Source organism: Bufo bufo, chromosome 1, assembly GCF_905171765.1.
Source record: "Bufo bufo chromosome 1, aBufBuf1.1, whole genome shotgun sequence".
In the NCBI taxonomy this organism is placed as follows: Eukaryota; Metazoa; Chordata; class Amphibia; order Anura; family Bufonidae; genus Bufo; species Bufo bufo.
Window position 1 is genome coordinate 811,519,112 of NC_053389.1, and position 15,423 is coordinate 811,534,534.

Here is a 15,423-nt window from a genome sequence, read left to right on the forward strand (position 1 = left end):
ACTGCCCCTATGTACAAGAATATAACTACTATAATACTGCCTCCTATGTACAAGAATATAACTACTATAATACTGCCTCCTATCTACAAGAATATAACTACTATAATACTGCTCCTATGTACAAGAATATAACTACTATAATACTGCCTCCTATGTACAAGAATATAACTACTATAATACTGCTCCTATGTACAAGAATATAACTACTATAATACTGCCTCCTTTGTACAAGAATATAACTACTATAATACTGCTCCTATCTACAAGAATATAACTACTATAATACTGCTTCTATGTACAAGAATATAACTACTATAATACTGCTCCTATGTACAAGAATATAACTACTATAATACTGCTCCTATGTACAATAATATAACTACTATAATACTGCTCCTATGTACAAGAATATAACTACTATAATACTGCCTCCTATGTACAAGAATATAACTACTATAATACTGCTCCTATGTACAAGAATATAACTACTATAATACTGCTCCTATGTACAAGAATATAACTACTATAATACTGCTCCTATGTACAAGAATATAATTACTATAATACTGCCTCCTATGTACAATAATATAACTACTATAATACTGCCTCCTATGTACAAGAATATAACTACTATAATACTGCTCCTATGTACAAGAATATAACTACTATAATACTGGCTTCTATGTACAAAAATATAACTACTATAATACTCCCTCCTATGTACAAGAATATAACTACTATAATACTGCTCCTATGTACAAGAATATAATTACTATAATACTGCCTCCTATGTACAAGAATATAACTACTATAATACTGGCTTCTATGTACAAGAATATAACTACTATAATACTCCCTCCTATGTACAAGAATATAACTACTATAATACTGCCTCCTATGTACAAGTATATAACTACTATAATACTGCCTCCTATGTACAAGAATATAACTACTATAATACTGCCTCCTATGTACAGGAATATAACTACTATAATACTGCCTCCTATGTACAAGAATATAACTACTATAATACTGCTCCTATGTACAAGAATATAACTATTATAATACTGCCTCCTATGTACAAGAATATAACTACTATAATACTGCTCCTATGTACAAGAATATAACTACTATAATACTGCCTCCTATGTACAAGAATATAACTACTATAATACTGCCTCCTATGTACAAGAATATAACTACTATAATACTGCCTCCTATGTACAAAAATATAACTACTAAAATACTGCTCCTATGTACAAGAATATAACTACTATAATACTGCCTCCTATGTACAAGAATATAACTACTATAATACTGCTCCTATGTATAAGAATATAACTACTATAATACTGCTCCTATGTACAAGAATATAACTACTATAATACTGCTCCTATGTACAAGAATATAACTACTATAATACTGCTCCTATGTACAAGAATATAACTACTATAATACTGCCCCCTATGTACAAGAATATAACTACTATAATACCGCTCCTATGTACAAGAATATAACTACTATAATACCGCTCCTATGTACAAGAATATAACTACTATAATACTGCCTCCTATGTACAAGAATATAACTACTATAATACTGCCTCCTATGTACAAGAATATAACTACTATAATACTGCCTCCTATGTACAAGAATATAACTACTATAATACTGCCTCCTATGTACAAGAATATAACTACTATAATACTGCTCGTATGTACAAGAATATAACTACTATAATACTGCTCCTATGTACAAGAATATAACTACTATAATACTGCTCCTATGTACAAGAATATAACTACTATAATACTGCCTCCTATGTACAAGAATATAACTACTATAATACTGCTCTTATGTACAAGAATATAACTACTATAATACTGCTCCTATGTACAAGAGTATAAATACTATAATACTGCTCCTATGTACAAGAATATAACTACTATAATACTACTCCTATGTACAAGAATATAACTACTATAATACTGCTCCTATGTATAAGAATATACTACTATAATACTTCTCCTATGTACAAGAATATAACTACTATAATACTGCCTCCTATGTAAAAGAATATAACTACTATAATACTGCCTCCTATGTACAAGAATATAACTACTATAATACTGCTCCTATGTACAAGAATATAACTACTATAATACTGCTCCTATGTACAAGAATATAACTACTATAATACTGCTCCTATGTACAAGAATATAACTACTATAATACTGCTCCTATGTACAAGAAAATAACTACTATAATACTGCCTCCTATGTACAAGAATATAACTACTATAATACTGCCTCCTATGTACAAGAATATAACTACTATAATACTGCCTCCTATGTACAAGAATATAACTACTATAATACTGCTCCTATGTACAAGAATATAACTACTATAATACTGCTCCTATGTACAAGAATATAACTACTATAATACTGCTCCTATGTACAAGAATATAACTACTATAATACTGCTCCTATGTACAGGAATATAACTACTATAATACTGCTCCTATGTACAGGAATATAACTACTATAATACTGCTCCTATGTACAAGAATATATCTACTATAATACTGCTCCTATGTACAAGAAGATTATTATTATTTATTATTAAAGCGCCATTCATCCCCTGGCGCTGTACAGATGATAAGCGGTCCACATACATGATACAGACAATTGCACTAAGTATAAACAAGACCAGTTACAGACTGGTACAGGAGGAGAGAGGGCCTTGCCCGGGAGGCTTACAGTCTACATTGGGAGAAGGACAGAGGAGGTGCGGGTGAAGCGGTCATGGCGGTATAGAGGCAGCAGGGTCACTGGTTGTAGGCTTGTCTGAAGAGGTGGGTTTTTATGTTTCTTTTGAAGGATTCCACTGTCGGTGAGAGTCTGATATGTTGGGGCAGCGAGTTCCAGAGTATGGGGGATGCACGGGAGAAATCCTGGAGGCGATTGTGGGAAGAGGTGATAAGAGGAGAGGAGAGAAGGAGGTCTTGTGAGGATCGGAGATTGTGTGGGGTGTATCGGGAAAGTAGCTCAGAGATGTAGGGAGCGGACAGGTTATGGACGCCTTGTATGTATATGTTAGTATTTTGAAGTGAATTTGCTGGGCGATGGGAGCCAGTGAGGGGAGAGGCAGAGGAGTAATAGGGGGAGAGGTGGATTAGTCGGGCAGCAGAGTTGAGGATAGATTGGAGGGGTGCGAGAGTGCTAGATGGGAGGCCACAGAGGAGGATGTTGCAGTAGTCCAGGTGGGAGAGGACGAGGGCATGTACAAGCATTTTCACAGACTCAAAGTTAAGGAAAGCGCGGATGCAGGAGATGTTTTTGAGTTGGAGACGGCAGGTGGTGGAAAGGGCTTGATGTGTGGTCCGAAGGAGAGGGCAGAATCCAAGGTCACTCCAAGGCAGCGGACTTGGTTGACCGGGGAGAGTGTGCAGCCATTGATCGTGATAGATAGGTCTGTTGGGGGGGTGAGCAAGATGGGGGAAAGATGATGAATTCTGTTTTATCCATGTTAAGTTTTAGAAAGCGAGAGGAGAAGAAGGAGGATGATACAGCAGATAGACATTGTGGGATTCTGGATAGTAAGGTAGTGATGTCTGGACCAGAGAGATAGATTTGTGTGTCGTCAGCGTAGGAGTGATACTGAAAGCCATGGGACTCTATGAGATGTCCCAGGCCGAGGGTGTAAATAGAGAGGAGCATAGAGAAGAATATAAGTACTCTAATACTGCAAACCTGAAAAGAAAGTTCATTCCAGCCTCCGAATAAAACAATGGAATCCTTTATTGAGAAATAGTCATAAAATCCAGGTACGCCAAACACATAGTGCACAGAAAAACGCACCTCCTGTGACGCGTTTCATGGACGGATCTGTTCAGATAATAATCCGTTCAGAACGGATCCGTTTGTATCATCTGTAACATAGCCATGACGGATCCGTCTTGAACACCATTGAAAGTCAATGGAGGACGGATCCGTTTTCTTTTGTGCCAGTGAAAACGGATCTGTCCCCATTGGCTTACATTGTGTGCCAGGACGGATCCGTTTGACTTAGTTTCATCAAACGGACACAAAAACGCTGCAAGTAGCTTTTTGGTGTCCGTCTCCAAAGCTGATGCCTTCTGAGCGGATACTTTTCCATTCAGAATGCATTAGAATGCAAACTGATCCATTTTGGACCGCTGGTGAGAGCCCTGAACGGATCTCACAAACGGAAAACCAAAACGCGAGTGTGAAAGTAGACTTAGTCCTAGTTGTGCCATACTCCTTCCATTTTCGGATGATGGATTTAACAGTGCTCCATGAGATGTTCAGAGCTTGAAATATTTTTATATAACCTGACCCTGCTTTACACTTCTCCACAACTTTGTCCCTGACCTGTCTGTTGTGTTCCTTGGTTTCCATGATGCTGTTTGATCACTGATGTTCTCTGAGGCCTTCACAGAATAATAGTTGAAATTGCACACAGTTGGACTATATTACTAATTAGGTGACTTCTGAAGGCAATTGGTCACACTGGATTTTATTAAGGACCCTTGCAGGCGAGCGTGTGCGGATTATGTCCGGATGCGTTGCGAATGCGTTCAGTAAAAAATGTGCGATTTTGCAAAGTCATTCAGTTTTGTCCACGATCGCGTTCAGTTTTTATCGCGCGGGTCCAATGCGATTCAATGCGTTTTGCACACGCGTGATGAAAACTTCACTTCACACATACCTGATACTTTGTGTTGGTAGATCACATAAAATACTATTTTGATTAAATTTAATTTTTTGTTACGTTTTATACTCCAGTCACATCTAAAGCTGTAAACAACTCTTCTGATTCCTTGTTACTTTTGCTGGACCATATATTCCAATGCTCTCCCTGTTTGGGGCATTATGTGTGCATGTTATGTTTTAGGGTATTGTGAGTGATGTTCACACCCAGTGCAGTTTGAAAAACTCCAGTCACACCCAAAGATGCTGTCTAAAGTATTAGAGATAATAGCATATGGCAGACTTATGGGCATTTGATAAGTACAGGTCCCAACAGCAGATAGTCTAGATTACCTTTTCTTCTTTTTTTTCTATTTTAAAGTTACATCTTTCTTATACAGTACACCATTTACATCCAGAGCTGCATCAATAAGCATGCTGGTTCCTGTTACCTCCCGGTCAGCAGCGATGTAAATTTCAGCTTGTTTTAGGTTTGTTGGTCTTCTGTGTTAGAGTTTTGGAGTCGAAGCATTCACATGGAGTTTTCTTGTTAGGCAGGCAGCACATTATGTCCGTGTTCACACTGTCTGTCTCCTCATCTGTCTGCTGCGAGGATCGGCCATATGGTGACCTAACGAAAACTGCATTATTCGCAAACCCACACCGTGGACTCATCATCTGAGCGGGAAGCAGGGAGAACAAAGATACAAACCAGCCTCATGCTCTGCTGCACTCATCAGGGACCTAGGCATCTGTTCATCCTGAGCTGGGTTTTGTATGAATAGCATGACAAGCCTGCAGTGAAGACTGACACACAGTATGTGTAATGTAAATCTTCCACTTCCCCTTAGATTTATTAGAAGCAGGAAGTTTAAATGTTTCTCCTTATCCTACTCTCATCAGAAAGAAGGATGTGTCAATGTTTCTCCACCTCTTGGACTCATTAGAAGCAGGACGTGTCAATGTTTCTCCACCCCTTGGACTCATTAGAAGCAGGACGTGTCAATATTTCCCCACCCCTTGGACTCATTAGAAGCAGGACGTGTCAATGTTTCCCCACCTCTTGGACTCATTAGAAGCAGGACGTATCAATGTTTCTCCACTCCTTGGACTCATTAAAAGCAGGACGTGTCAATGTTTCTCCACCCCTTGGACTCATTAGAAGCAGGACGTGTCAATGTTTCTCCACCTCTTGGACTCATTAGAAGCAGGACGTGTCAATGTTTCTCCACCTCTTGGACTCATTAGAAGCAGGACGTGTCAATGTTTCTCCACCTCTTGGACTCATTAGAAGCAGGACGTGTCAATGTTTCTCCACCTCTTGGACTCATTAAAAGCAGGACGTGTCAATGTTTCTCCACCTCTTGGACTCATTAGAAGCAGGGCGTATTAATGTTTCTCCACCCCTTGGACTCATTAGAAGCAGGACGTATCAATGTTTCTCCACCCATTGGACTCATTAGAAGCAGGACGTATCAATGTTTCCCCACCCCTTGGACTCATTAGAAGAAGGATGTGTCAATGTTTCTCCACCCCTTGGACTCATTAGAAGCAGGACGTGTCAATGTTTCTCCACCTCCTGGACTCATTAGAAGCAGGACGTGTCAATGCTTCTCCACCCCTTGGACTCATTAGAAGCAGGACGTATCAATGTTTCTCCACCTCTTGGACTCATTAGAAGCAGGACGTGTCAATGTTTCTCCACCCCTTGGACTCATTAGAAGCAGGACGTGTCTATGTTTCTCCACCCCTTGGACTCATTAGAAGCAGGACGTATCAATGTTTCTCCACCCCTTGGACTCATTAGAAGCAGGACGTGTCAATGTTTCCCCTCCCCTTGGACTCATTAGAAGCAGGACGTATCAATGTTTCTCCACTCCTTGGACTCATTAGAAGCAGGACGTATCAATGTTTCTCCATCCATTGGACTCATTAGAAGCAGGACGTATCAATGTTTCCCCACCTCTTGGACTCATTAGAAGCAGGATGTGTCAATGTTTCTCCACCCCTTGGACTCATTAGAAGCAGGACGTATCAATGTTTCTCCACCTCTTGGACTCATTAGAAGCAGGACGTGTCTATGTTTCTCCACCTCTTGGACTCATTAGAAGCAGGATGTATCAATGTTTCCCCACCTCTTGGACTCATTAGAAGCAGCATGTGTCAATGTTTCTCCACCCCTTGGACTCATTAGAAGCAGCATGTATCAATATTTCCCCACCCCTTGGACTCATTAGAAGCAGGACGTATCAATGTTTCTCCACCCCTTGGACTCATTAGAAGCAGGACTTGTCAATGTTTCTCCACCTCTTGGACTCATTAGAAGCAGGACGTATCAATGATTCTTCAGCTCTTGGACTCATTAGAAGCAGGATGTATCAATGTTTCCCCACCTCTTGGACTCATTAGAAGCAGCATGTATCAATGTTTCTCCACCCCTTGGACTCATTAGAAGCAGCATGTATCAATATTTCCCCACCCCTTGGACTCATTAGAAGCAGGACGTATCAATGTTTCTCCACCCCTTGGACTCATTAGAAGCAGGACTTGTCAATGTTTCTCCACCTCTTGGACTCATTAGAAGCAGGACGTATCAATGATTCTTCAGCTCTTGGACTCATTAGAAGCAGGACGTGTCAATGTTTCCCCTCACCTTGGACTCATTAGAAGCAGGACGTATTAATGTTTCTCCACCTCTTGGACTCATTAGAAGCAGGACGTATCAATGATTCTCCACCTCTTGGACTCATTAGAAGCAGGACGTATCAATGTTTCTCCACCTCTTGGATTCATTAGAAGCAGGACGTGTGAATGTTTCTCCACCTCTTGGACTCATTAGAAGCAGAACGTATCAATGTTTCTCCACCCCTTGGACTCATTAGAAGCAGGACGTATCAATGTTTCCCCACCCCTTGGACTCATTAGAAGCAGGACGTATCAATGATTCTCCACCTCTTGGACTCATTAGAAGCAGGACGTGTCAATGTTTCCCCTCCCCTTGGACTCATTAGAAGCAGGACGTATCAATGTTTCTCCACCTCTTGGACTCATTAGAAGCAGGACGTATCAATGTTTCTCCACCTCTTGGACTCATTAGAAGCAGGACGTATCAATGTTTCTCCACCCCTTGGACTCATTAGAAGCAGGACGTATCAATGTTTCCCCACCCCTTGGACTCATTAGAAGCAGGACGTATTAATGTTTCTCCACCCCTTGGACTCATTAGAAGCAGGACGTATCAATGATTCTCCACCTCTTGGACTCATTGTCATGGTCTTACCTGCTTGCTGCTCTCCTTCGTTTGACATGTGCTGGCGGCCATCTTGGTTTCTGGGTTTCTTGTAGCCTTCCACCCTGCGGCTCCTCCTCCCCCTGGGAGGAGCTGGATGCCTAGCTCATATATATAGGAGGTCTGTGGCTTCAGTTCCTTGCTTGGTCCTCTTGTGTTCACATGCTTCTAAGACTGCTGCTGCTTCTGGTTCCTGATCCTGGCTTCGTCTGACTACCCTGCTGGTTCCTGATCCTGGCCTCGTCTGACTACCCTGCTGGTTCCTGATCCTGGCTTCGTCTGACTACCCTGCTGGTTCCTGATCCTGGCTTCGTCTGACTACCCTTCTGGTTCCTGACCTCTGGCTTCGCAAAGACTCTGCTCGGTTTCACCATCCGTTTTGGACTTTTGCTTTACAGCTTTATTTTCAATAAAGCCTTCTTATTTTCATTTATCTCTTGTTGTACGTCTGGTTCATGGTTCCGTGACATTAGGACCAAGCCATGAATTCTGACGGTACAGGGCCATCCTCGCTACCCACGCTGGTTGCCAGACTTGATCAGCAGGATCACCTGTTGGGTCGGTTCGCTGTGGCGTTGCAAACCCTGCTTGAACGCACGGCTCATTTCGCTCCCGTTGCCGATGGGTCGGTTGTCGCTCCTGGGCTCGCTCCTACTGCCGCTCCGGTTGTTGCGCCAGAGTCTACCCCGACACCTGTTGTTGCGCCTGCGGTGTTTCGGGGTATGACCGGTTCTGCCCCCCTTCCACAGCGCTTTGGGGGAGAGCCAACTCAGTGCCGAGGTTTCCTTAACCAGGTGGGCATTTATTTCGAGTTGCTGCCACATGCCTTTCCTACTGAGAGATCAAAGGTGGGCTTCTTGATCTCGCTGCTCTCGGACAAGGCCTTGGCCTGGGCCAGCCCTTTATGGGAGAACAACAATCCGGTGGTTGCCGAGTTTTCCGGTTTTGTTGCTTCTCTTCGGAAGGTATTCGATGTGCCGGCTCGTGCTGCCTCTGCTGCGAAGCTCCTTATGTCCATCAGACAGGGTTCGCGATCCGTAGCTGAATACGCCATTGAGTTTCGTACCCTGGCAGCAGAGGTGGGCTGGAATAATGAGGCTCTGGTCGCTGCTTTCTCTCATGGTCTCTCGGATGCCTTGAAGGATGAGGTTGCAGCTAAGGACCTACCAGTTGAGCTCGAGTCTCTTATTTCTTTCCTGATTTTGATTGACACCAGACTCAGGGAGAGACCTTCCTTTAAGGAGAACCTGCGGAGGTCTTCTAACAGATTGGTGCCTACGTTTGCTGTCCCACCCGTGCCTCCCTCTCCTCCCACGCCTCCTGGGGATGACTTGTCTGGGGGTGAACCCATGCAGCTGGGGTTTGCTCGCCTGTCCGAGGGGGAGAGGGCACTCCGGAGACGCGAGGGCCGATGCATGTACTGTGGTCTCGGTGGGCGTTTTCGGTTGGCATGTCCGAACCGTCCGGGAAACGCTCGTACCCTGAGATCCTGTCGGGGGCAGATCTTGGGTGGAGTCTCCTCGTCCCCGGTTTCCCGTGTTGACAAACCACTGATCACTGTTGTCCTCTCCTGGGTCGGGGGCTCGGTGACGACCCAGGCGTTGGTGGACTCTGGTGCTGGTGGTTTGTTCATTGATAGTGTGTTCGCTGCCGCCAATTCCATTCCTCTGCAGGCTCGAGGTTCCCCACTGGCTCTTGAGGCGATAGACGGCAGACCCCTTCTGCCGCCACACGTGACTCATGAGACCCTTCCAGTGGGGATAGCCATTGGTGCCGTTCACAGAGAGTCGGTCTGCCTCCAGGTTATTTAGTCTCCACACTACTCGGTGGTCTTGGGGTACCCCTGGCTCCAGAAGCATAATCCGACTTTCGATTGGAGATCGGTCGAGATCCTCTCGTGGTCACCGCAGTGTGGGGCTAGTTGCATCCATGGGTCTGTCAAGTTGCTGTGTACTTCCTCGGACTCTCTGTTGCCTCCTGAATACGAGGAGTACCGGGATGTATTCGATAAGGTGCGCGCGGTTGCCCTACCTCCGCACCGCCCATACGATTGTGCCATAGAGTTACAATCTGGTGCCGTTCCTCCTCGTGGCAAAGTCTATCCACTGTCGGTAGCGGAGAATGAGGCCATGGAGGAGTACGTGAGGGAGGCGCTTTCACGCGGACACATTCGCAAATCTTCGTCCCCGGCAGGGGCTGGATTTTTCTTTGTGAAAAAGAAGGGCGGTGAGTTGAGGCCTTGCATCGATTACAGGGGTCTCAATCGCATCACGATCAAGAACGCTTACCCGATACCCTTGATTTCCGAGCTGTTCGATCGCCTTAAAGGGGCCACGGTCTTTACCAAACTCGACCTGAGGGCGGCATATAACCTGGTAAGGATCAAGGCGGGCGATGAGTGGAAGACCGCGTTTAACACCAGGACCGGTCATTACGAATCCTTGGTTATGCCCTTTGGGTTGTGCAATGCGCCCGCAGTCTTTCAGGAATTCATCAACGATGTTTTCCGTGACCTGTTGCAGCAGTGTGTGGTAGTCTATTTGGATGACATCTTGGTATATTCTGAATCCATGGAGGCCCACATTCTGGATGTCAGACGAGTGTTGCAACGGTTACGAGAGAACAAGCTGTTCGGTAAGCTTGAGAAATGCGAATTTCACCGATCCCAGGTAACCTTCTTAGGTTACATCATTTCCGCTGAGGGGTTCTCCATGGATCCTGAGAAGGTTTCGGCTGTCTTACAGTGGCCCCAGCCCAGTGGTCTTCGTTCCCTGCAGCGCTTTTTGGGCTTCGCCAATTATTATCGGAAGTTCATCAGGGACTTTTCCATGCTGGCCAAGCCTCTCACGGATCTGACCAGGAAGGGCAGTAATTCCCAGGTCTGGCCGCTCGAGGCCATCCGAGCTTTTGAGGCCCTAAAGTCCGCCTTTGTGTCGGCTCCGATTCTGTCGCATCCCAACCCTGGGTTGCCCTTTGTCCTCGAGGTGGACGCGTCTGAGACGGGAGTAGGCGCCCTTCTGTCTCAGCGTAGAACACCAGAGGGTCCTCTCCTTCCTTGTGGGTTTTACTCCCGGAAACTGTCTTCCGCGGAGTGCAACTATCAGATTGGTGACAGGGAGTTATTGGCCATCGTGCAGGCCCTTAAAGAATGGAGGCACTTGCTCGAGGGTTCGGTGGTTCCGGTTCTCATCCTGACGGACCACAAGAATCTGACCTACCTTTCTGAGGCCAAGAGATTGACACCACGTCAGGCCAGATGGGCTCTGTTCTTGTCACGTTTTAATTACGTGGTCTCCTACCTACCCGGTTCCAAGAACATCAGGGCGGATGCCTTATCACGGCAGTACTCCGAGCTGTCCAGGGAGGAGTCGATTCCGACTTCGGTCATACCTCCGAATCAGATCCTGGCCGCCATTCGCACCAGCCTGACCTCTCCCCTGGGTGAGCAGATTTTGGCGGCTCAATCTGGTGCTCCCTCTGGGAGACCCAACGGCAGATGTTTTGTGCCTGAGGAGTTGCGCACTCGGTTGTTGCGAACCTACCATAACTCCAAGACCGCGGGGCATCCTGGAAAGAATCAGCTGTCCTGGGCTGTTTCACGTCTGTTCTGGTGGCCTTCCCTACGTTCCGACATCGCCGCATATGTAGCGGCATGCTCCGTTTGTGCCCAGAGTAAGTCCCCTCGGCACCTTCCGTTGGGCCTTCTGCAACCCATAGCCACCGGGGAGCGCCCATGGTCACACCTGGGGATGGATTTCATTGTGGACCTCCCTGCATCCCGAGGCCATACGGTCATTTTCATGATTGTGGATCGGTTTTCCAAAATGTGCCACTGTGTTCCTCTCAAGAAGTTACCCTCTGCACAAGAGTTGGCCACGATTTTTGCCAGGGAGGTCTTCCGGTTGCACGGTTTGCCTAAGGAGATTGTGTCGGATCGGGGGAGTCAGTTTGTGTCCAGGTTCTGGCGCGCCTTTTGCTCCCAGTTGGGGATTCATCTCTCCTTCTCCTCGGCCTACCACCCTCAGTCCAATGGGGCCGCAGAACGATCCAATCAGGCCTTGGAGCAATTCCTTCGTTGCTATGTCTCCGATCACCAAGACAATTGGGTTGACCTCCTGCCTTGGGCTGAGTTTGCCAGGAACACGGCGGTGAACTCTTCCTCTGGGACGTCTCCCTTCATGGCCAATTATGGGTTCCAACCTGCCGTGTTACCGGAGGTATTCTCTCCCCAGGATATTCCGGCTGTGGAGGATCACCTTTCCGTCCTACGTGCTTCTTGGGTACAGATCCAGAAGTCCCTTGAGGTCTCTGCGCAGCGTCAGAGACTCCAGGCTGATCGCAGACGAGCGCCTGCTCCTTCCTACCAGGTCGGAGACCGTGTATGGTTGTCCACCCGCAACCTCAACCTTCGAGTGCCCACTCCCAAGCTGGCGCCTCGCTTTGTTGGTCCCTTCCGAGTGCTTCGCAGGGTAAACCCGGTAGCCTATGCCCTTGCGCTTCCTCCTGGCATGCGGATCTCCAACGTGTTTCATGTCTCCCTGTTGACGCCACTGGTGTGTAATCGTTTCACTTCCTCGGTTCCTCGGCCTCGTCCGGTCCAAGTGGGCAATCGTGAGGAATATGAGGTGAGCAATATCCTGGACTCACGCCTGGTCCGCGGTCGGTTGCAGTTTTTGGTCCATTGGCGTGGTTATGGTCCAGAGGAGCGTTCCTGGGTACCCTCCGCAGATGTCCATGCTCCTGCCTTGCTCCGAGCCTTCCACGCACGCTTCCCTCAGAAACCGTTTTGTGCTCCGCGGAGGAGGGGCCCTTGAGGGGGAGGTACTGTCATGGTCTTACCTGCTTGCTGCTCTCCTTCGTTTGACATGTGCTGGCGGCCATCTTGGTTTCTGGGTTTCTTGTAGCCTTCCACCCTGCGGCTCCTCCTCCCCCTGGGAGGAGCTGGATGCCTAGCTCATATATATAGGAGGTCTGTGGCTTCAGTTCCTTGCTTGGTCCTCTTGTGTTCACATGCTTCTAAGACTGCTGCTGCTTCTGGTTCCTGATCCTGGCTTCGTCTGACTACCCTGCTGGTTCCTGATCCTGGCCTCGTCTGACTACCCTGCTGGTTCCTGATCCTGGCTTCGTCTGACTACCCTGCTGGTTCCTGATCCTGGCTTCGTCTGACTACCCTTCTGGTTCCTGACCTCTGGCTTCGCAAAGACTCTGCTCGGTTTCACCATCCGTTTTGGACTTTTGCTTTACAGCTTTATTTTCAATAAAGCCTTCTTATTTTCATTTATCTCTTGTTGTACGTCTGGTTCATGGTTCCGTGACACTCATTAGAAGCAGGACGTGTCAATGTTTCTCCACCCCTTGGACTCATTAGAAGCAGGACATATCAATGTTTCTCCACCTCTTGGACTCATTAGAAGCAGGACGTATCAATGTTTCTCCACCTCTTGGACTCATTAGAAGCAGGACGTGTCAATGTTTCTCCACCTCTTGGACTCATTAGAAGCAGGATGTGTCAATGTTTCCCCACCTCTTGGACTCATTAGAAGCAGGACGTATCAATGTTTCTCCACCTCTTGGACTCATTAGAAGCAGGACGTATCAATGTTTCTCCACCTCTTGGACTCATTAGAAGCAGGACGTATCAATGTTTCTCCACCCCTTGGACTCATTAGAACCAGGACGTATCAATGTTTCCCAACCCCTTGGACTCATTAGAACCAGGACGTATCAATGTTTCCCAACCCCTTGGACTCATTAGAACCAGGACGTATCAATGTTTCTCCACCTCTTGGACTCATTAGAACCAGGACGTATCAATGTTTCCCCACCTCTTGGACTCATTAGAACCAGGACGTATTAATGTTTCTCCACCCCTTGGACTCATTAGAAGCAGGACGTATCAATGATTCTCCACCTCTTGGACTCATTAGAAGCAGGACGTGTCAATGTTTCTCCACCCCTTGGACTCATTAGAAGCAGGACATATCAATGTTTCTCCACCTCTTGGACTCATTAGAAGCAGGACGTATCAATGTTTCTCCACCTCTTGGACTCATTAGAAGCAGGACGTGTCAATGTTTCTCCACCTCTTGGACTCATTAGAAGCAGGATGTGTCAATGTTTCCCCACCTCCTGGACTCATTAGAAGCAGGACGTGTCAATGTTTCTCCACCCCTTGGACTCATTAGAAGCAGGACATATCAATGTTTCTCCACCTCTTGGACTCATTAGAAGCAGGACGTATCAATGTTTCTCCACCTCTTGGACTCATTAGAAGCAGGACGTGTCAATGTTTCTCCACCTCTTGGACTCATTAGAAGCAGGACGTGTCAATGTTTCTCCACCTCTTGGACTCATTAGAAGCAGGGTGTGTCAATGTTTCCCCACCTCTTGGACTCATTAGAAGCAGGACGTATCAATGTTTCTCCACCTCTTGGACTCATTAGAAGCAGGACGTATCAATGTTTCTCCACCTCTTGGACTCATTAGAAGCAGGACGTATCAATGTTTCTCCACCTCTTGGACTCATTAGAAGCAGGACGTATCAATGTTTCTCCACCCCTTGGACTCATTAGAACCAGGACGTATCAATGTTTCCCAACCCCTTGGACTCATTAGAACCAGGACGTATCAATGTTTCCCAACCCCTTGGACTCATTAGAACCAGGACGTATCAATGTTTCTCCACCTCTTGGACTCATTAGAACCAGGACGTATCAATGTTTCCCCACCTCTTGGACTCATTAGAACCAGGACGTATCAATGTTTCTACACCCCTTCGGGTAAATATAGTCAAATATTAAAGAAGTATGGCTGATTTAGTCAGAAATGGCACCACGCCGGTCCATGGGTTGTGTCTGGTATTGCAGCTCATTTCCATTGAAGTGAATGGAGCTGAGCTGTAATACCCTATACAACCACTAGACAGGTGTGGTGCTCTTTCTGGAAGAAAGCTACTATGGATAGGGAGAACTCAGAGGTCTGAGCATGGCTAATGATAAGTTGGAACATGCAGATCCTTCTTCGTCACGGATTGATGAGAACGTGTCTGACACTCGCTAACAAGATAATAAGCAGATCATGTAATTAAACTTGTCTCCACTGTAATTACACCGGGGACCTGATTACACTAAGTCACAGCGTCTTACAGGTTAAATCTACCTGTAATGTTATATATTACACTCCAGTCACATCCAATCCTGTGAGGAGTGCAATGAATGTAAATATCCAGCTCTATAGTGCCACCTACTGGATGGCTACCCTGCATTACAAGTGGAAGAAAGATAAATTGTCAGTGCAGCTTTGGATGCGAGTGGAGTGTAAGCTGTGATCAGTGCAAGGTTGTTACTGGGTGGAGTAACACTGGAGTCTAAAGAGAAGGTGGAAGGAGAAGGAAAGTGTATAGGAAGGAACAGGATTATG